A 24,058-nucleotide genomic window follows, 5' to 3' on the forward strand; every position below is an offset into this window, starting at 1 on the left:
ACCCACCCAGATGTCACTACATACTGTAAGTGAACCAATCTCAATGAAACTCTGTTACTCTCATAAAGAACTTCAGTCTTCATCTTTAAAGATCTAACCTGAGAACTTTCTCCGAAAAGATCACCGCAACTAAGACAACATCCCAACAGCCCACCTCACAAGGTTTCTATCTTGTCTCCTGAGATTCTGGTCCCTTGGATCACCAAGTATGCACTCAAGTAAAAATTTACGAGCACAACTTCAGCTTTTTAGCCATGCCGAGCAGAACAATACTGCTCCAATGGGGTGCCTTTAACTTATTGGCCCGGAGCACAGAGTGGCCAATTTACGGCTGCCTTCTTGGATCTTAATGTCTTCAACTGATCCATTTTCAATTACCATGTCATCCTGCCATTCGTTGGTTACAAATGGGAACTGTCTGAACCCTCTTCACATACGAGGACCTCTCCCAAGCTCACTTCACTTAAAATCTGCCACGCCTAGCCATTTTCCTACTTGAACCCTGTTTCTCTGCTCCTCCATTTTTAAATTTAACTGGGATCTCTTCCTGTCTCTCCCACCCTTCTTTTGGGATGTCTCCTTGTTCCTCCCTTCCTGTCCCTTGCCTGGGATACAAATCTTCCATGGCACCTCACTCCTGGCACCATTTTCCTTCTGCACAGGCACATTGGGCCCATTCTCAGCCCAAATGGGCTGAATTAAAGACACTGAATTGCACAAGTGCAGCCCAGTCGGCACATGCACAGAAACGCCAAAGTCTGTCAGGACTTGGAGTTCCCAAGCTCCTGCTGTCCAACAAGGAAAATGTGGTTTTCAGAGCATGTGCCTTCAACTTTGGGAAAACCGTTGCCTGATAAATATTTTCCCCTTCTTCAGTCTTGTCTCCTTGATAACTCATTCATTAACCTAAGTATGCAGCCATTCCACCACCAGAAACCTGTGGCTATATTTCTGTAATATTTGCAGGATGCATGACAGGAGTCCATCAAGGCTTCTTTGGCAGCCCATCCCAAACCCATGCTATCAGGTTAAGGATAAGAGAGGTAGGTGCATGGGAACATACTCACCTGCAAATATACCTCCATGTCACATGGCTAACAACATTGTGGAAGTATCTTCACCATCCAGACTGTAGCAATTCAAGATTTTCCACTATCAACCTCTCAAGAGCATTGTTGGATGAGCTATTGCCTACATCTCAAGAAATTGTCCAGGTCTTCTGTCCATGATATAATCATGGTACTTTTCACTGTACTTCGGGTACATGTGACAATAAATCAAATCAAATCAAAATCAAACTTTAATTGAAAATGATGATTTTAAGAGTGGATTTGTTTTGTCACAATGGAGAAATTGGATACTCCACAAATCATGGCCAGAGAAGTTGTTAAGTAGTAATTATGAACTTAATGTCCCATTAAAAATCCAGCTACACTGCATTTAGCAAGCTGTAACTTATGCATTGGTTATTCCGACATGTGAAACAATGTAAAAGGCTTGGTTCTCATCTGTCCAGTGATATCAGATTGACTGCAGTTTATTGAGACTTCAACAGTGCAGCCTAGGGAGAATCATAGGGCAGGATTTTGCAGCCCTTCCCACCGACGGGATTTTCTCGTCCCACTGCAGACCTCCAGCATGGAGCCAAGAGTGGTTCACCTATTTGAAATGTTCCAACATGTTGGTCATGCATTTAAGTGTAACCCAGAAACCCGCCTGTCCTCGGAGGCCAGGAATGCGGGTGGAATGTACTGGGTCTGAGGGTCTAGTACCAGAGAGCCTATTAAGAAAACTTTGTGAGGGTATCGACCCTTACCTAGAGAATTCTTTCTTCTCCACAGAAGAGGTATACTGGAATGAAAAAGGTGCAACCAAAAGTCCGGAGGATTGAGGGTGAGAGTCATGGTTCAGCTCACTTCCTTTGTCTGACCACCAAAGATGATCAAATTCTTATTGTGCAAAATCATAGAATCATAGAATTTACAGTGCAGGAGGAGGCCATTCGGCCCATCGAGTCTGGACTGGCCCTGGGAAAGAGCACCCTACCTAAGCCCACACCTCCACCCTATCCTCGTAACCCAGTAACCCCACCTAATGTTTTTGGACACTAAGGGCAATTTAGCATGGCCAATCCACCTAACGTGCACATCTTTGGACTGTATCATAGAATTTACAGTGCAGAAGGAGGCCATTCGGCCCATCAAATCTGCAGCAGCTCTTGGAAAGAGCACCCCACCTAAGCCCACCACTCCATCCTATCCCCCTAACTTAAACTAGTTTAATGGACCAGGCCTTAGATACTCCAAAGTATGTTATGAAGTCCACCTCTCCTACAACCTTTATGTTTATTTTGGCTTGGATGAGCACAAGAGCCTTCCCTTCAGGTGTGACTCCTCAGTCTTCCTAGACAATTTAATCAAAATAAGCTTTATTCTAAGAACTGAGTTAACATGTATATATATAAACAAACAGCAAGAATTCTTAGCAATCACAAACATAAAGGCACCACACAATTACAGTAATCTATGTATAACACTGAATGAATTCCTCCTTAATTGTTCCAATTCAAAAACAAAATCCAATAAACCAAAACCCCCTTTTCAAGGGCGTGGCCCAGCACTTTGCATTCTCACTTGAATAAGACTGGCTTTCCCTGAGATTCTGACCTCGTCTCAGCAGCAGGTTTAAACCCTTCCGGAAAGCAAATTATATCTTTTAAGTTACCAAAGCAGGTAGCTATAATCAATGTGGGTTTTTCTGGAACAACTCTTTAAAATGAAAATAGAGAGAGAGAGACAGGCCAAATCAAATCTCTGTCTGTAGTCCACAGAAGTCAAAACTGAAAGTGAAACTCAAAAAAACCTCACAGCCAAAGCTCAGCTCCACCCACAAAATGACATCACTGAAGTCATGTGATCAGACACAATTCTTTCTTAAAGGGACACTCCCATGACACTAGCAAAATGGCTGCTGTGGGGATCAGAGGAAGCGAGTAGCCATCTGTAAATGAGCAGTCAGCCTGGCAGCACTGGAGCACTTGGGGGTGGGGGTGGATGCCAGCCAGCGGGGGGGGGATTAGGACAGGTCAGGGATGTCGGCCGCCATCGGTGGGAGGTCATTCCTGAGCTAGGGGGGGGTCAAGGGACTCAGCGCCCGCGGTTCCGACATGCCACCCCCCAGATTGTATATACCCATATTAGGGGTGATTTCAGCTTGTGCCTGGCTGTCCCATCGAACACCCCCATGACAAAGCCATGTCAGTGGTAATATCTTGATGGTTACTTTAACCCCTACTGACCGTGGCGGCCTGTGGTCGCACAGCTGGAGGCTATTGCTAAGTGGAAATTGGATATGTTAGTAATGTGAGCACTTCACAGCTCCCAAGTGGATACCCCTGGGTAGACGTGCCACGTTGCAGGTGTTAATGCCTGGCACCCCAATCAGACTTTGCGGCCCGGACACATTGCCTGAACACTAGAGGTCCATGATCCGGGGCTTGGTTCCCAAGGGCCCCTGCTGTATGCATGTGCAGGGCAGGGTCGCCCAGCACAAGTGGGTCATTGTATGGTACCCCGCGAGATGGCAGTGAATGTAAGGGTGGGGGAGGTTGGGAGGATTAGAGGGTAACGGGGTGAAAGCCACAACTGATTGTCAGTCTCACATCCTCTCCAATTCCTTGTAGATGTCAGAGTATGGATGATAATGTGGACCCTGCAACAGCTGCCCTCACCATGGCCCTTGAAGTCCAGGCAGCCAGACACTGAAGAAGGCGGAAGCAGTAGCGTCGGCAGAGGCTTGAGGTGGCAGCCCATGTGCAGGGGTGTACCGCACATCCTGAGGACCCGGCCACCCACCAGGTCAGACAGGGACCCAAAAGGGGAGGCCAACGATGGTCCAAGGTGTACAGGCGTTGTTCGTCATTCAAATAGATGTGGGACATCATGTGCCGCCGGAGGCTTTGCCTTAACAAGGGGATGGTGCGGCACCCGTACCATGTCCTTGCGGACTTGGCACCAGCTGGAGGAAGAGGACACCCACTCACGGTGGTCATCAAGGTCACCACAGCCCTGAACCTTTACGCCTTGTAGCCATTCCAGGGCTCGAGCAGGGGCGTGTGGCACTTCCCAATCAACAGTCCACAAGTACAACTGTGAAGTCACGGTTGCCCTGTTTGCCCAGGCAGTTGATCATATGAACTTTAACCTAGACCAGGCCCACCAAGATGTCTGGGCAGCAGGATTCTCCGCCATCGCTGGGATGCCCCAGGTCCAAGTGGTAATAGTTGGCACGCATGTCACCTTGCGCGCACCAGCGGTCCGGGAGCATCCTTCATTTAAAAGAAGAGGTTCAACTCCCTGAGCATCCGACTAATATGTGACTACCACCTGAAGATCATGCTCCCCTGTGTACACTTTCCAAGGAGTGTGCATGACAGCTACACCGGGCTGTCATAGAGCAGTGCAACGGACTGCTCAAAGTGCGGTTCCGATGCCTCAACCACTCTTATGGTGTACTGTAGTACAGCCCCCCGAGGGTTGTCCGCTTTGTGGAGGTCTGCTGTGCCTTTTACAACTTGGCACACTACAGTAGCGGGCCGACGTACTGGAGGTGAAGGACAAGGAACATGTGGCCACGTCGGAGGAAGAGGAGGAGCCATACCAGGAAGGGCTGGAGGATGAGCCCAGGGAAGATCCGTGGGAGGACAGGCAGTGCCGGTAAGGGTCCGACATACCCGAAGGGCCAGGGATGCTCACATCCTCATCCACTTCACATAGGATGTTGATTCATCCACCATCTCACCCCTTCTCCCCATCCCACCCACCGTCCCCCCCCCACACATCCCTCCCCCCACCTAATCAGCTTCTCCTCTCACCCTCCTCCCCACCCAATTCCCCCCCACCCCCCCCCCCCCCCACCCCCCCCCCCCCCCCCCCCCACCACCACCACAATTGCCCTATCTCACCTTCCCAGGGTGTGTGTTACATCATTCCAGGGTGATGGGTCTGTGTCGGCACTGACAGGGGATCAATATACAAGACAGGAGGGTGATGATAACCCGTTGTGAGCTGAGCTTGGTGCTCCCCAATCTATGTCATAGTCTGACTCCTGTCTGTTGACAATGCGCTCACACCCATCACCTGCACGTGGTATGCCTTGGTGAGGGGTGAGGGGTGGGGGGAGGTGGAGGAGCGGTTGCCGATCCAGGACCACCATGCCTGGGGGGCCGGGGGAGGGCAGAGGGTGAACGGGGTAGAGGGGTGCAGGCTGGCCCACAGTGCTGAATAACGTGACAGAGGGCTCACATGTCTCGGGTGTAAAGTGTTTTAAAGGTGTACTATCGTGACTTTAACTTCTTCCAGTTTGCACTAATCCAGATGGGGGAGTGAGGTGAAGGGTTGTTTGGGCTACTTTCTGTGGTTTTCCAAATGGGGATCACCATGCTAGCAGGGATGCTAGTAAATGGGAGCAGTGTGAGGGAAGGGCTTGCAGCAGGTAGCCAGGGAGGGGTGGGGGCGGTCAAACTGGTGGGGGCAGGCAACAGGCTCGTTAGGTTCTCATTGTTCAGGGGGCGGGGGAAGTGTGTTTTAGGGCTTTGGTTGGGCGGGTTGGTGATTCAAAAGGAAGAGGGGGGAGGGGACTGGGGGAGGGGAATGGTTAGGAAGTTGAGGGGTGCACGGGAGGGGGGAAGGTAGAATACTGGTGGTGCCATTGTCTTTGTGTTTAGTTTGGGAGAGGTCGGTGATGGTAGCCATTTTGGGTGGGCCCAAAACTGAGGTGGGCCTGGATCTGGCTGGATCGCCTCACAAAGTACGGATGGCAAAACCCAATAGAGGGGGTGTTCTGACACCCCTGTTAGGATGATCACATTGAACTTGAGGGGGTTACATGGCCTGGTCAAAAGATACTGTGTGTTTGCACACATGAAGAACTTGAAAGCCAATGTTATCTTTTTGCTGGCGACACATTTGAGGGTGAGGGACTGATGAGGCTAAGGGAGGGGTGGGTGGGACAGCCTTTCCACTCAAATTTGGATTTGAAGTTGAAAGGGGTTGTTTAATATAAGGGTGGCCTTTACGGCAGCCAGTGTGGTGCTGGATCTGGCCTTTGTGTGGGCAGGTAAAACATCCGAGATCTAGAGAGACTTTTTACAGAGGGACTGGCATTCGGGGAGGCTACTGTTACCAACATGTAATGAGGCTTCCTGCATCGGGTAGTGTTCAAAGACATTGGTCACTGCCCCTCTCCTGTTATCCCCGGCCAGGTTACAATGAGCCCAGTAGTGGTTAAAATTTGAAATCAGTTCAGATGCCATTTCTGGTTGGGGAGCATGTCGATATTTTTGCCAATCTGCGGAAATCATGATTTGCACCATTGGGGATAGATGCAACAATAGATTTGGAAGAGGGAGGGGTTTAAGAGGATAAGGGACCTGTTTGTGGAGGGTAGGTTCCCAGGATTGGAGGAGTTGAAGGAAAAGTATCAACTCTCGAGAGGGACTGAGTTGAGATATGCGGGACTTTGCAAAGAATTCCCTTTGTTCCCCCAGTTGCCGATTCACACATTGATGGACCATTGGGGATAGATGTTATTGTACGATGATCTGGGGGAAGGGAGAATCTTGGACATATGTGGATGGTTGCTGGAGACATGGAAGACTCCATTAGCAGCGATAAAGGGGAAGTGGGAGGAAGAACTGAGCTTGGAATTGAAGTTAGGGGCCTGGACTGAGATACTGTGTCAATGTGAACTCGACTTCCTCTTGTGCCAGGCTGAGCTGGATACGATTTAAAGTTGTCCATGGGGCTCACATGATTAGAGTGCGCATGAACGGGTTCTCCCTCGATGTGGAGAATAGATGCGAGAGGTGTTTAAGGGGGCCAGTGAATCACTCACATATGTTCTAGTCCTGCCCAGAATTGGCTGAGTTCTGGGCCTTGGCCCTTGAGACCATGTCAGTGATCATGTAGTAGGTGAGGCCCATACCAACTCTGGCCGTGCCATTGGTAGCGATATTTGGGGAGTCGGATTTGCGGTATCGGATGCACCTTGGGAATGGGGAGGGCAGGGTGGAGGGGAGGGGGGTTGGTGGGGACTGGGGTTTTTCTTTGAGGTTATTGTGAATTAGTTTAGAACAATCAAAATGATAAACTGTTTGTAATATATTTCAGTGTGTTTTCTATATTTGTGGAATTTTCAGTATTGTTGGGAATAAAATATATTTTTTAAAAGATGACCTCTCCTCTGTCATATTTCTTCCAGCACATCTTCCACAGCCCCACCAGAAAATGTTATTGTTCTCTGGCAACTTTAATTCCTTCCAGATATTTCACCGACCATAATCTTGCTTCATCGTTAATTAAAAGAAATATGAAGATGGTTGGCCATTTAAGCTGCTGCAGGTTTTAAAATTTTGTAGGGGCAACGATTGTCTGCCCTCAGACCAACCCTCACCAAACTCGGTAGGTGAGGCCTCATACAGAGGCATTTTTGACTCATAGAGCTCACCCATAGGATTACAATGAAGCTGGTCCCAAAAATGATGCCACTGACAAGAATGCTGGAATTATAGACTACCCTACTTCATGTGGCCTTTTCCCCAGCAGAAAACGATAACCTATGGTGCCAATAGAGGCAAAGTCAAATCAGATTTAGGATTATGATGTATAATGCAGAAGCAAGATAATGAATCCTCAGTTCAGCCTTTATTTATTCAAAGAGAGTAATAGCTAGGAGAAAATTATTCAATGGTTTGGAAAGAAATTTTAATTCAAATTTTAAAAGTTTTTGTTTTGCTTTAGTCTCATTTACAGAATGCACGATTAGTAATCTCCAGCTATTTATCACTTCCTTGTAAATATTATTAAAATATTCAGTTATTTTCCAAAAAGCGTTTTGCTGGCTGATTGAATTCTATTTCTGCTTTGACAACCTAGAAAAATCCACATTTGTGCAAAATGGGCATCAGCACCATCACAGAGAGAAATAGAAAGCCGAATAACATTAGCATTTCAAACTACTGATTTGCAATTTCCTTTTTTTTTAACCGTATCAAATATTCTAGCTGGAAGAACCGTGCCAGCATCAGTGGCCTGTAAATTGCCTTTAGCTATAACCTTGTGACACCTTGAACATTAGTCTAGCGCAGGAAAATCAATTTTTAGCTAGGGTGACAACTGACGGGATTGCTTACATCCATTAAGCAACAATCAAAGAGTAATCACCATCTTTTTCAGACAAAAGACAGCATTTGCAAGAACAGACAGTCAAACAGGCGAAAACATGATTTGAATGCTCTGGGCAGTCCACTGCTCAACAAAAGAATTCAAGCAACTCGTCAGTACGGGGCCACAGAAATGTAGGTTTTTAACCCATCATTTAGTTGTCCAGATTTAACACATCTTCCGACATTAACGTCTTAGGTTGTTTTAAACTTGATTGATGTATTTAATGTGATATGTTGAGTATAATAATTGATTGAAATATGCTGAAGGGTGCTGTACAATAATTAATTTTTTCTATGATATTGACAGTTTCATAACTCCGGTTTGGCCTTTTATTTCTATTGTATTTAACATGCCGAAAGAAAATTATTGTATTTTGTTTATCTAATAAGCAATGTGTTGGTATTTCTTTGACATTTGTTTGCAACTTTTAAAATGTTTATCAAGCGCTAAATAAGACAGAAAGTATTTTGAAACCTGTGCATTTAAAGAAAATTTGAACAAAAAATGACTTAAATTTAGTATTGCCATTGTTCGAATGTTGGTGAATAGGTGAAGGTGATGTGTTCTTTTTAGTATGGGTGGGTAGTTAAAGGTGAAATGAAGCAAAGCACATTCTTCTGTTTATTTGTAATCTATCACCATTTGTCAGATCTAACAGTGAGTTGCTCATGGAGAATTGAATGGCACAGTCTGGTTGAACAAGATACTTTTACCTCTGGGATCTGGGTTAAATTACATTCCAAACAGAAGAAAATAATGGTCTTCATTCACTGATGGCTGTTAAGAAATGTGATTGAAAATAATTTGTACATTTATAATCCAGTTAACAGATCCACAGCACAAATAGTCCACGAGTTCTGTTATTGACATGCAGTCTGCAGCTGCTTTAAGGATTAAAAGTATTGCAATGGAAGTACTGTCACATTAGAAGCATTGAAGGCACTCTTCTGAGATGGTAATTCACACAATAATGGGGCATAAATTTAGCATTATTCTTCCAGCTTTACAGGCACATTCAGCTGAATGAAAAAGTTGCATGTGCATTCAGGATGCCACTTAATTCAATGTGCTTTTTTACAAGCATTCCTGGCACCCAGCCGATATCTGGGAAGTTCTCATTTTAATGGGTCTTTCTTAAAGTCCAGTCTTCCAGCCCTCAAGTCAAGGCCAACACTTAATTAGCTTGTTCATTATATTTTTGTACCTTTTTTTATAATCTTTCTGTCACAAAGTAGGCTTACATTAGGGTTGCAATGAAGTTACTGTGAAGATCCCCATATTCCGGCGCCTGTTCGGGTACACAGAGGGAGAATTCAGAATGTCCAAATTACCTAACAGCACATCTTTCGGGATTTGTGGGAGGAAACCGGAGCACCCGGGGAGAACTGGCAGACTTTGCACAGACAGTGACCCAGCGGGGAATTGAACCTGGGACTCTGGTGCTGTGAAGCAACAGTGCCAACCACTGTGCCCTCCTCCCCCCCCCACTAGCTTTTAATTAATTCTTAACTTGGAAAACCTAAATCTCCTGCTTCTCATTAATTAGAAATTATTACGATTTCTCTTTCTTAAGTCTAAAGTAGATGACCTTGCACTTGCCGACATTAAACTCCACATACTACAGCTTTAATCAACCGTTGAACGTAATATCCCTTTGCACATTCTGCTCCCTCTACACTATTTACTGTGCCACTTAGTATTATCGGCAAATCTCTTTTCTTCATCTAAATAATTTATAAATGAAAAGCTGAGAACCCCATGCAGATCCCAGGGTACAACACTAGCCACCTCTGGCCAATTTAAATACATACCTATTATTCTTAACCTCTGTCTCCTACCGCCTTATCAATCCAAGAGGCTGATTTAGTACACTGGGCTAAATCACTGGCTTTTAAAGCAGACCAAGGCAGGCCAGCAGCACAGTTCAATTCCTGTACCAGCCTCGCTGGAATGTGGCTTTTCACAGTAACTCCATTGAAACCTACTCGTGACAATAAGCGATTTTTATTCATTTCATTTCATCCCCTAACCGTGTCAGTAAACTATCTCCTATTCCGTGCCCTCTCGTTATTGTTTATAGTTTCCTGTGTGAAACCATTCCAAATGCTTCCTCAAGATTATATACTTAACATCCATAGAAATTCCCTTATCAACCACGTTAGTTAACTCCTCAAAATCTCAACTAGGTTCTTTAGACATGTTGACCTTCTACAAATCCATGTTGAGACTAATTCATATTTGCCTAAGTGTTCGATTAGATTCAGCACTGCAAATGTTAGACTAGAAAACCTATAATTTCCTGGTTTTCCCTCCAATTCTGATTACATCATTACAATGGAGTAACGTTGGCAATTTTCCCAGGGGCCAATCCGTGAATCAAGATTGTTTGGAAGATCAGGAATATATTTTCACTGATACGTTTTTTTATTTATATTGAATTTGAAGGCTAGTATCCATTATTTAATTTAAATTCTCCTCATATATCTGGGGCAGGGTTCTCCATTGCCTGTTGGCAATGGAATCAGTGATCGGGCGGGGAATCAATTCAGACCCCGGAATTGGGGCTGGCGCTGGTTTGACGCCAGTTTGCGATTCTCCACCCATTCCAAACCGTGTCATTGTGACGCACACCGCACACAGTCGCAAAGCCATTGGCGCCTCATTGGACAGCCCATTTCTGGTGCGGGTGGCGGATGTTTCAAACGGCCCCGGTGCTAACCCCTCACCGGTACCGGAATTGGTGAGGGTTCAGTGCCAAATGTCCTGTTGTGAAAGTCGACCCATTCTACGCTGGCGTCAGCACTTAGTCTCCAAGATGGAGAATCCAGCCCCTAGTGTTTTATTCTCTTATTCCACTGTGAGTTAGCACTGCTGCCTCACAGCGCCAAGGGCCCGGGTTCAATTCTGACCTCGGATGACTGTGAGGGGTTTGCATGTTCTCCCGTGTCCATCTGGGTTTACTCCAGGTGTTCCAGTTTTCTCTCACAGACATGCAGGCTTGGTGTCCAAAGGTTGGGTGGGGTTACAGGGTTAGGGCGGAAGATTGGGCCTAGGTAGGTGGTCTCTTTTGGAGCGTCGGTGAAGACTCGATGGGTCGAATGGTCTCCTTCTGCACTGTAGGGATTCTATTCTATTAAGATGAATGGAAACAAATATTGAGCAAATCTGTCATTTCCAATAAAAATAACACCTATGTCTGCCTTGAAGATCCTCACTTTATTCTTAAGCGGTAAAAGCCTTTGGTGTTGCCTTTGGCATCACCCATAAGCTTTTTTCTTGAGTTCCTTTTTGCAACACCGATGTACCTCATTGCTGTTCTTTATATTGTTTCCCGTAAATGGGACCTCCAGTACAGTTCATTGTCTTTGTTCAAGTCCTTTCCTTTTAGTTTTGTACTATCACTCACTTCTTTTGTTGACCAGGGTTCTTTAGATACACGTGCAGAGCTGTTGCCATTTAGTGATAAGTGCAAGCTTTGCATTGACCCAAATACTTCTCTGAACAGCTCCCACTGCTTATTTGTATTTGTATTTTCAGTTCTACCCAGTCTACTGAAGCCAATTTCTACCTCATTCGTTCACAGTCAGCCATACCAAAATTTAAGACCTTAGTTTGAGACTTACCTTGAGACTTCTCCTTCCCAAACTTTATATCAAATTGTGGATGGCACGGTGGCACAGTGGTTAGCACTGTTACTCACAGCATCAGGGACCCAAGTTCAAATCTGGCCTCGGGTGACTGTGTGGAGTTTGCACTTTCCCACAGTGTCCAAAAGGTTAGATGGGGTTACTGGGTTACGGGATTAGGGTGGAGAGTTGGGCTTAAGTAGGGTGCTCTTTCCAAGGGCCAGTGCACACTTGATGGGCTGAATGGCCTCCTTCTCCACTGTAAATGTTATGATTCTAAATTCTGTCATGACCGTTAGGTTGCTAATTCGGATTCATTACTCATTGTGGATCTTTGGATGTTTTTGTATGAAGGTTTGAAAGCAGTTTTGATCTTTAGCTGCTTATAATGGTTGCTATTGTTGCTCCTATATTCTGGCTTGGAGTTGTAGCAGCTGCTCCAACAGCCAGCACCAGGTGAGGCTGGGCCTTTCAGAAGACAGCAGATAAAGAGGGGAGGGGAGTGGGGAGTGGGCATTGATCTCGTAGGAAACCATGGTATATCTGGCTTGTACGATGTACAAGTCAAGAGTTTTGTTCTTGGATTTATCTGAGCAACAGTGATGGGCGTTTCATGCTGGTTATTACAGTCCTCTGCAACCACCTGGAACCGGATTTGCTGCCTGCGTGACCAGGAAAAACAGGAGGCTGAATAATATGAAGAGGCGGATTGGTCACTCCTCTAAATGTAAAGTCAGTGTGGAGCCGACATGCGGCGCACAAACCCACCCCACAGCCATAAAGCGCTGCTGGTGGGCAAAACGAGGGCCAAGTGGGACTTGTACTGGGGAGGAATTCCCACCTTCTGGAGCTGCCAGATAATCTGATTCGCTGACAGCTCCACCAGTGCCGGCAGCACCAAGAGCGTATCAATAGCCACTGTCCGGACTGCAGGTGAAGAAGGTGCATGGATTCCTGGGTCAGGTAAGCCTGGGTCTTGGCAAAGAGGCTTTGGGCAGGCCATAATGGAGGAGGGGTAGTGGCTAACATAGAAACATAGAAAATAGAAGCAGGAGGAGGCCATTCGGACCTTTGAGTCTGCTCCACCATTCATTATGATCATGGCCAATCATCAAGTCCAATAACCTGATCCCACCTTCCCCCCATATCCCTTGATCCCTTTAACCTCAAGCACTATATCCAGTTACTTCTTGAAATTACACAACTACTTTCTGTGGTAGTGAATTCCACAGATTCACCACTCTCTGGGTGAAGAAACATCTCCTCACCTCAGTCCTAAAAGGTTTTCCCTTATCCTCAAACTATGACCCTTGGTTCTGGACACCCCCATCATCGGGAACACTATTTCTGAATCTACCCTGTCTGATCTTGTTAGAATTTTGCAAGTTTCTATGAGATCCCTCTCACTCTTCTAAACTCCAATGAATAAATTCTAACCAATTTAGTCTTTCCTCATGTGATAGTCCCGCCTTCCAGGAATCAGCCTGGTAAACGTTTGCTGCACTCCCTCCATAGCAAGAACATCCTTCCTCAGATAAGGACACCAGAACTGCACACAATAATCCAGGTGTGGCCTCACCAATGCCTTCTACAATTGCAGAAGAAATCTCTATTCCTATACTCAAACCTCTCACCATGAAGCCAACATACCATTTGCCTTTTTTACTGCCTGCTGTACCTGCGCGCTTACTTTCAGCGACTGATGCACGAGGACACCAAGGTCTCGCTGAGTATCCACCTCTCTCAATTTACACCCATTCAAATAATAATCTGCTTTCCCATTTTTGCAACTGAAGTGGATAAACTCACATTTATTCACATTATACTAAATCAGTCATGCATGTGCCCATTCACTCAGCCTGTCCAAATCCCGCTGATGCATCTCTACATCCTCCTCAAAGTTCACCCCCCCCCCCCCCCACCCCACCCAACTTTCCATCGTCTGCAAATTTTGAGATAATACATTTAGTTCCTTCATCCTAAATATTTATACAAAATGCCAACAGTTGGGGTCCTAACACAGATCCCTGTGGTACCCTTCTAGTCACTGCCTGCCAATTAGAAAAATATACATTTCTCCCAACATTTTACTTCATGCTTGCTAACCAGCTTTTTATCCATCTCAAGACATTACTCCTGCACTTTAACTTTACATATTCATCTGCTATGTGAGACCTTATTGAAAGCCTTCGGAAAGTCTAAATATACCACGTCCACCCGTTCTCCTTGGTCAACTCTCTAGTTACATCTTTAAAGAGTGCAGGTGGGTAGGAAGGACAGTGGAGGAGTTGGGTGGGTGCATTCACCTCCACTTTCCCATTTGGCTGCACTCCTGGCCTAAGGAAAACTCAGGCAGAGAATCAGTCCTGGAAGGTAGATGGCTGCCGATTGCAAATTTACATAATTTAAAGGTAGTACAGAATAACTTCTTGGCTGCCTGTGATGTCAGTTGAGGTCAGGAATACTGGTCAGGTGGGCAGCACGGTGGCTCAGTGGGTTATCACTGCAGTCTCATGGCGCTGAGGTCCCAGGTTCGATCCCGGCTCTGGGTCACAGTCCGTGTGGAATTTGCACATTCTCCCCGTGTTTGCGTGGGTTTCACCCCCACAACCCAAAGATGTGCAAGGTAGGTGGATTGAACACGCTAAATTGCCCCTTAATTGGAAAAAAATTAATTGGGTATTCTAAATTTTTTAAAAAAGTAATACTGGTCAGGAATACTAGAAGGAACAACCTGCTTTTTATTGAGAAAATCCTAGATGTTATGATCTGAGAAGTACCATCTCTGTGTTTGTGATTTGTAAGGTATGGGTGGAGGGCCGTTTCTTACCAAAATGCAGATACAAAGATGAAACCACTGTGATATAACATACGCTGCACAACATGTCAACTTAATGAGAAATGAGAAAGTGACTTCCAGTGGCGGTGATGTGATGAGCGGTAGTGAAGTAGTGAAGAAGGCAACTCGCATTTAGTGATGTACTTTTGGCCCTTGTCACCCGATTTACGTGTGCAATTTCTGAAAAAAGAGTCAATAATAACTTACCAGTCTCTCCTTCGGTGTGGGATGCCTGCAGGGGGTAAAACCAGGCAGAAGTCTTATAAACCTTCCTTACCAGTGTTATGGGCCAGGATTTAGAGAACCCCAAAGTGTACCATGGAGTTCACGTGACCCACAACCTTTAATAGATTGTGGTATGGGGAGCACACGGCCCACTCTACAGATGTGGTACAGCAGAAATGGAAAAGTATTTTTTAATGTTTATTCTATGAACTCAAGTTAACCGTTTTGAAACATACAGTGAACATCTTAGCAACCATCAATTCAAATACAAACTCCAAAGAATACAACACAAAGTAATCCTTAATAACTTCCCAAACAACATCCAGAAGACAGAAGAAACACCTTTTAACCGAAGGACATCAGGTTTACATTCACTACTAAGAACATTTATAATTCTGAATTCATCAAATGATCAAGAGATAGTCTTTTCATGGCAGAGAGATCAACAGCACACCTGCTCTGTTTGGCTTCAGCTCCAACACTGAAAACGAAACTAAAACACACCCTGCAGCAAACAGCCTAAAACAAAAGTAAAAAGTTGACAGACAGCCCAGCTCCATCCACTGTCTGACATCACTGATAGACACCCATTTCTTAAAGGTACATTTCTTAAGCACTCATTTCTGAAAGGTACACTCATATGACACCAGATTCAGCAATCCCTCGTGGTGAGGAGAAAAAAAGCATGGCGGTGCCCTTCGGAGTGTTGACACTTGCCCTATGGCTGGCTGAGAAATTCCAAAGAGTTCCAAAAATGAAAGCAGTTGATGGTGTAAGATCTTTTCAGGGTGATGGAGGTGGTAGTTGTCCCTCTTTGATAACTTTGGAGAGGGTAGAGCAGCGGATGGAGGCACAGGACGCAAGGTTCCGGGAGGTAGAAGAATTGGTTTCGGACAACAGTGACAGATTGCACTTTGGAGGTTGAGGTCGTGTTGATGGTTGATGGCCCCAAACTTTTGAAGGCCAAGGTTGATGACTTAGAGAACTGGTCCAACCAACAAAATCTGCTGATTGTCGGGCTACCAGAGGGCATTGCAGGCAAGAATGCAACATAATGTGTGATGAAGGGGTTCCAGATGTTGGTGGTGGAGGGGGTCTTTGCTAACCCTTCAGAGGGGGACCAGGCCCACCAGTCACTATGACAGAAGCTGAAATCCAGGCAATCATAGTTCACCTTCATACATTACTTGATAAAGAACGGATCTTAAAATGGCCAAATGCCACATTAATCATAGGTCATAGAATTTACTGTGCTGAAGGAGGCCATTCAGCCCATTGAGTCTGCACCAGCCCTTGGAAAGAGCACCCTACTTAAGTCCAAGTCTCCATCCTATCCCCTCAACCCAGTAACCCCACCTAACCTTTTTGGACACTGAGGGCAAGTTATCAAGCCCAATTCACCTAACCTGCACATCTTTGGACTGTGGGAGGAAAACGGAGCACCCGGAGGAAACCCGGAAGAACGTGCAGACTCTGCGCAGACAGTGAACCAAGCCAGGAATGGAACCTGGGACCCTGGAGCTGTGAAGCAACTGTGCTCATCACTGTGCTGTCGTGCCACCGTATTCAAATTTACCAAGACATCAGCAAAGTGATGAGCTGGATTCAACAAGGCCAAGGCAGTATTTTACAAAAATAAGGTGCGATTCGGAATGGTATACCCAGCTCAATTGCGAGTCACTTTTAAAAACAGGTGCGAGCGGTATTTAAGAGGGCCAGCAAACCATTCGCACATGTTCTGATTCTGCCCTAAATGGGTTGGATCTCATTTTTTGAGATCATGTTGGAGATTGGTGGGGGTCAAGCTGCAGCCATTCCTACTGGTGGCTATCTTTGGGGTGTCAAACTCACCAGAACACTTGAGGGAAGGAGGGCTGATGTCTTGGTCTTTGCCTCTCTGGTGGCCCGAAGACAGACCCTGCTTGGATGGAGGTCAGCGGTGCCACCCTAGGCCTCAGCATGGTTGGGAGACTGAGCGGAATTCCTGAGATTGGAGAAGGTTAAATATACCTTGAGAGGGTCAGAGGAAAGGTTCTATTCCAGGTGGTGGCCATTCATCACTTTCTTTAAGGTCCTGTTCATGGCCAGCAGTTGGGGGGAGGGGTTGGAGGTTGGGATTTGGGAAGGGTGGGGAAGGGAAGAGGGAGAGGGAGTGGTTGTACTGAAGGGTTAAAGTGGTTAAAGTGGTTACTGTTATTTTGTTAAAATAAAAAAGACTAACTGTTTGTATTATATAGTTATGCCTTTGTATGTAAGAATTTGATAATGTTTGGGGAAAAAATATGTTTTTAAAAAAAAAGAGAAAGTGATATAATAACATTTCTGCAGTGGTTGCAACTTTTAATCAAATCAAAATAAAAGCTAACAGCTGGTAGTTTGAACAGAAAATGAAATAGCTTTCAAAGCTGTGAGGACAGAAGCTGGCTTTCCAAAGTAGTCTATCGTGCACATATAGGAGGAATGCCAGTCATGCAGGAAAACACCAGCTGCTTTCCATGTTGCTATGCAGTCTGTCTTTCTTTACAGTAAATTGCAGTGGTTCTTTCAACATGATTGCATTTAGCACAGAATGATGCCACACAAATTAACCTCTTTGGCCAAGAATTGTTTCTGCTTTTCACATACGTCACAGTTCACTTCAGCCAAAACAAAGCCTCAGTTCTTTATGTAATTCACCACACTAGAAAAAGAAATAGCGTACATGTTGCTTTTACAAAAATATTGTACGGCTGAGGACTGTCGCAGCTCATACAATCTTAGTACAGTGCAGAGTGGGGGGGGGGGGGGGGGGGCTAATCGGCTTATAGAGCCCGTGCCAACTCCTTCAAGGCGCAGTCTGGTTATCCCACCCCCTCACTCTTCCCCATGTCCATGAACATCTTTTTCCTTCAAATATTAATCTTGTGAAGGATGTGATTCAATCTGTCCCTGCCATTTGAAAGTCAATTTTGAAGGAAATAAGTCCTTTTTATTTAAAACAATGAATGATAATAAACCTCTATCTCTGTGAGGTGTCAGAATGATTTGGTTCAGTTTTCTGGGAAATCCAACAGCTTCTTAAGCTTAGTCAGTGAGTAGCTGAACCGCACAGGTCAATTGTGTACTGCCAGCCATGATCTGATGGCAGACTCAGTGTGATCGGCCTTGTTATAAGGGGCTGGTGGTGGTGGAAGTGGGAAGATTGGTTTGTTACAGTACAAATTAATGGGAGCCACTGCTGCTAGGTGGCCTCTCGGCCAGCTTGCTGGACTTACCTTTTCTTTCCCCCAACGAGCGGCTGGCCAAGTACTCAGACTGGCGTAGAGATTTGATGCAGGAAGTCATGAGGAGCTGAAAATATTTAAAGCATACCCAGCTCCTCGACACACCACTGGAGGAGGAGCGCAAGTCAGCAGCTGAGTGGGTTTCCTCTTCAATTACTCTTATGCGGTGTAGATAGGCGAAGAGAGATTCTCACACCCCACACATTTGAAATAAGCAGCCACCCGTTTAAATTGGATGCTTCCAAAATCACTGCTCCTGCCTCTTGGAAACTATGCCAGAGCACAATGTGCTAGAGTTCCAGTGGAACAGAGCTCCTGTCTATTTTCCCGTTCACAAGTGCCCTATCAATGACCCTGCCGGGTATGATAGCACAATGACTACCTTTTTGCACTTGCAAATCTAATACCAGGACAAATAATCTGGAGGTGTGAGTTTCAATCTCATTCTGGTAGTTAGTGAATTTTGATTTAGTTATTTAAATAAATAAGTTAGTTATTTAAATAAATCTAGAATAAAAGGCTAGTATCAATTTTAATGATGATGAAACTATTGGATTGTCATAGATTCTCAATTGGTTCTTCTTTAGGGAAGGAAACATGTCATCATTACCTGGCCAGGCCTATATGTTACTTCAGACCCACAACAATGCTGTTGACTCTTAATTACCCCCTGAATTTTGCCAAGAAAATCACTCAGTTGCACAAAACAATCTATTCTGTCTCGGTTTTTCATAATTTCCTCCATCAAACCTCCCCTCAACCTCTTCTGTTCGGAGGACAATCCCAACTTCTCCAATCTATCCACATAACTGAAGTTCCTCACCTTGGAACCATTTTCATAAATCTTTTCTGTGCTCTGTGCTCAAGTGTGTCGTCCAGAATTGGACAAAATTCTCCAGTTTAATCTGACCTAATGCTTTATAAAGGTTAATTGTACGTTTCTTGTTTTTATTCTCTATGTGCCAGATATTCAAAGTCCTAACTGGCACCAAATGGAGGCAGAACTAGAAGAAAATGGCTGCCTAATGGCAGGCCCAAGTGTGTCGCCTCCATTTCCACCCACGGCCATTTTGACAAGGACGTAGGAGAGGGGGAGAGGCCCTGGGACCACCCACTTCTATTGAGGAGGTAACTGACAGCACAGTGGGCTCATTGAGAGCGTGTTTCCAGTTACGGTATTTCAATTTTCAGGGAGGTGGTCAGATTAAAGTGGCTGTCAGCTTTACACCAGTTGCATGGAGGCACTGACCATGAATTGGAGGTGGCAAAGGTTTAGAAGTTAAATGGTTCACTTCCTTTACAGTTCATCATAAAATGCTGCAGCATGAGGTGTGCTTGTTAAAGTGAGTCATGGAAGTGCCATGATTGAAAGATGTAACTACTCCTTAATCAAAGTGTTTGCCAGATTGTTACTTCCAGCAAGTAAAAGGTCATTATTGCTGCAGTGTAAAAGTTTTCAGTTGAATTAAAAAGGTTCATGAAGTAGATAAAATGGAAGAGTACAATCTACAGTATTGAAATCATAGACTAGAATGACAACTAAGGCCAAGATTTTCATGTTGGAGGCGGAATTTGGGAGATGGGATTAATCCAACCATCGCAATCCCACCTTTGTCACTAGGCTGCAGGTGATTTTCCTGGTGGAAGGCCAGAAGCAGGTCTGCTGTCTGAAAGTTGGGATGCCCTGGAATGGGCCTGCTGAGGGACCCGCCTTGGCTGCCATTTTTTTAACATGCTCCAATGATCCCTTAAAAGTGCAGGCAGAGCACTTAAAAATGGGACCTCTGAGTCAAGCCCCAACAAAATTGATACCTGTCTAAAATGTAGCAACACTATGCAGCCATCTTCCTCCCTCTACCCACGCCCCCTTACTGACCTCCCTTCATGTTAACATGCCTTCCATGCCACCCTCAAGCCCCCCAAAATTCTCCAACTTAAATTTTAAGCAGGTTCCTGACTTTCTGTCTTGTCCCCATGGCCGTTCCCACTGCTTCTCAGTCATTGCTGTTTCAGATGTCTTCCAAAGTCCACCCCCACCCCAGTGCAAATTCTGACCTTTGGCCTTTGGATAGGATTGGCTGGGCTTTCTACCCTGCTCCCTTTCTCGTACCACACAAAAGGCATGATTTCTGCCATTGTTGGCCGCTTTTTGGTCAACCCACCACTGCTCTGAAGTGCACAAAGCCTTGAAAATCTGGGCCCTCGTGTAAATATTTAGGGAGAGATTCCCCATTGGCTGACACCGGAATTGGGAAACACGATTGGGCAGAGAGTCGGTTTTGATGCCAAAATCATGGCGGGCACCAGTTTCACGCGAAATCGCAATTCTCTGTGGCCTTGGCAGCGAGCCAATTCATTCCACTCAGCATGTATGGTGAACACTGTCGGCATACCATTCGCAATCCTGACCCGGAGTTCTCTGGGGCTGCCACGATTCTCCGCCTCCATTCAGGGAATTCCCGACAGTGAGATTCGCTTGTGCTTTTAAAAATTGAGAAACAGGTACCGTGAATGATGAGGGCGGGAGAGGAGGTAGGATATGGAGATGCACGAATGTGTGCTGCAGGTCCTGACACTGGCCGGGCTGTCTGAGGCAGTGGGGGGGGGGTGCTGCCAGGGCCGGGGTGGGCGGGTGATGGGTGAAGGGCCGTGGGATGGGATGACCCCCCACAGGACTGGGACGGTGCCCACGGACTGCCATTTCCACAACCAGTAAGGCAGCCATCTTGCTGCGCACCCCACTGACCACCCACCTTGGCCCCTGGTTCTGGAGAGTGACACCGTGCATATGAGTGCTCCCATCCCTGCACCCAGCTCTCAGCCTCCACCCCACCACCCCCTCACCCCTCCATCCACCACACCTCCCCCAATCGGCCACCAACCACTGGCGGAGCATAATGCTGCCCACCCGAGGAGGACGTCCGCAGTAGACCCTACAGTGGGGCACCAGAGTGGGGGGCGTGAAGCATACCATTGGCATGGGCAGTGCCAACCGATGGTACCTCTGACAGCAGGGTTGGGCTGCAGGGCCAGAGGCCCCTACGGTGCCGGGCACCAATGGGGCCAACGATGCAAGGATAGGAGAGGAGGGTGACATGCGGGGGCAGAGTCCGCCATGCCCACTGGTGGCACTGTGTTGCCCATTGGACCGGGTTGGACACAGGGGTATGCACCATGCTAACATGTTGGCCTTTCACCCTCCGCAGACAATGGATATTGGAATTCAACCAGCAATGGTGGCCTTCCTGCTAGTCACTGTAGCCCTGGGAGATGCCCTGCGGCTGTACGAGCTGGAGCTGCTCGAGGAGGAGGAAGCTTCAGCAGCGGAGCCTTCCTCAGAGGAACACGAGGCCGCCACTGAGAATGGAGAACTGGCCACCCAACAGGTAGAGGTGGAGGTGCAAAGGAGGCACCTTCTCCTCATATGTACTGGCAGTGCCTGTGCTGCCCTCCTCCGTATTTGGGGATGGAGGTGTGTCCACAGGGAAGGGGATGTCAGATGGACTGGACACTCCCAGGATCCCCTGAATGGAAGGTCCTGGGCTGCTCTTCTGCTCATCCTCTTCCCTTTGGGTACCTGTGACCCCAGTAAGGCCTCGTGTATACAGGCAGCGCCTGTCATTCGAGGACCTGCTGGACTGGGCATGCCATCAAAGACGCCAGCTGAGCAGTGGGACAGTGCGACATATCTGCCAGATCATGGTGCACGTGGCACTGCAAATGAATGGGAGAGGTAACCCACTCCCAGTCACCGTCAACCTAATTGTCACCCTGAACCTTTCCTCACAGGCTCCTTCCAGGTGCTGAGTGGGGACCAGTCCGGGATCTCACAGTCCTCAGAGCACAGGTATATCCGTGCCGTCACTGAGGTCTGATGTGCCCAGTTGGCAAAATAGATCCATTTTAATGTGGACTGAGCCCACCAGGATGCCTGGGCAGCAGGGTTCGTCACCTTCACCGGGATGCCCTTGGTCCAGGGGGTACTTGGCGGGATGCATGTCACCCTATGGGCATCTGCAGATGGCAGGGCGCTCTCCACAAACCAAAAGGGGTTCCACTCAATGAACGTGCAGCTGATGTGTGACCATCAGATGTGCATCTGTGATCAATACCCGGGCAGTGTGTGCGACGTCTTTATCCTGGCACACTTGACGGTTTCTGGCCTCTTTCTGGCCACCCCTGGCTGGTGAGATTAAATGTTCATCATTAAGATTGGCCCAGTAGCTCTGGTGCAGACCAAGGTGAACAAGTCTGAAGGATACAAGTGTGAGATTGGGCTGGTAACGGTTGATGAAAAAAACCAAGAAGGGAAAGCCTATTTTACCTCATTCTCAACAATCTACCCTTCACAGGTTAGCACACATTACACCTGAAAATGTGGTGCCAACCTGGCGAAGCTACGAAATAGGACTCAAAGAGCGTAATCTTACCAAAAACTGGCAAAGTGTTAGGCGGGGTGAGAAAAACGGTGCACATTGGTGGGACTTCTCATGGAATCTTGAGCCTTTTAAACAAAGGGTTTTTTCCCCACGTGAATCACGCCGCCTCTTGATGCCCTCCTGTTGATTGGCTCGTCCCGGGGAAACTTAATCACTGTAATCACTGGGTAGCTCCATATAAACACCTTCGTAGCACCCCCAAGCAATTGTTCTAGATTTAACCGAGGAGATGGCAGCCAGGAAACATGCACCACATTTTTCAGAAGGAGCTATCACCAGGTTTTTAGATGGAGCGCAACAGAGGTGGGACGTCCTGTACCCGCACTCCAGGAAGCGACCCAACAGCCAGGTGACCACCCTGCCTGGGAGGCTATAGCAACATTAGTGAGTGCCAGCTCACTTCAGAAGAGGAAGGGACAGCAGTGCCATAAGAATATGAATACCTTCTTTGCGCGGCCAGGGTAAGGCTGCCACCTTCAGTCTTTCACTGCATCCCCTCATCCACCCCTCGCACCTTCAGGGTGATCTCTCAGCCAGCCACCTTTTAGCTTGCCAACTGTGGTGAACCACTGTGTACACCTGTATTAGGGGATGTAAGGTATGACCTGTACTACAGGTTCACCGGTAGCCCCTGCCGGCTGGCTCCGCCCACTAGGAGCTGTATAAATATGCGTGTCCTCCATTGATCTGCCATTTCGCCAGCTGGAGCAGGAAGCCACACATCTGATTGCAATAAAGCCACAGTTGTACCCAATCTGAGTCTTTGTGCAATTGATCGTGCATCAATTTACTGCAGTCAGATTTTCAACGAAATGGATATCAGAATCAAACCAGATTGCCTGCAGCTGGATCAACACTCGCCCGACGCCAGAAAGGACTTTAATCACTGGCCAGCTTGTTTCGAGGCTTACATCAATGCTGCGACCCCCACGCTGATGGAGGCTCAGAAGATACAGGTCTTGTACTCCAGGTTGAGCTCCAGCGTGTTCCCGTTGATCCAGGACGGCCCGAGGTACGCGGAAGCGATGGCACTCCTAAAAGAAAACTATGCGCAGAAAGCGAACACCATCTTCGCCAGGCACGTACTCGCCACTCGCTCTCAACTCCCTGGTGAGTCCATCGAAGACTTCTGGCGGGCCCTAATCCCACTCGTATGGGACTGTGACTGTACGGCCACCGAACATTCTAATCTCCTCATGCGCGATGCATTCGTAACAGGGATTGCGTCGGACCCCATCCGACAACGACTGCTGGAAGGGGCCACGCTCAATCTAGCAGTGCCAAAAACTTTAGCGCTCTCCATGACGGTCGCATCCCATAATGTCCAGGCCTACCCCCCTCGCAGCACGGCCCACCCGTCCTACACCTCCTAGACCCCGCAAACGACTCCCCCAGCTGGGGCCCTGCCTAGCCAATACGCCTGCACCGCAAGCCCATCCGC

At 46.9% G+C, this 24,058-nt stretch overlaps 1 protein-coding gene across 1 annotated transcript in view; it reads right to left on the bottom strand.

Moving 5' to 3' along the window:
• Nucleotides 1-18,187, bottom strand: part of LOC119966105 (leucine-rich repeat-containing protein 3B-like) — a 152,966-nt gene extending 134,779 nt beyond the window's left edge. Inside the window, exon 1 of the mRNA XM_038797325.1 lies at nucleotides 18,170-18,187. The gene's annotated coding sequence lies outside the window, so the exon portion shown is untranslated. The remainder of the gene's footprint in view (nucleotides 1-18,169) is intronic.
• Nucleotides 18,188-24,058: the final 5,871 nt, after the last annotated feature.

The sequence above is a fragment of the Scyliorhinus canicula genome, chromosome 5 (genome assembly GCF_902713615.1).
Source record: "Scyliorhinus canicula chromosome 5, sScyCan1.1, whole genome shotgun sequence".
Taxonomy (NCBI): domain Eukaryota; kingdom Metazoa; phylum Chordata; class Chondrichthyes; order Carcharhiniformes; family Scyliorhinidae; genus Scyliorhinus; species Scyliorhinus canicula.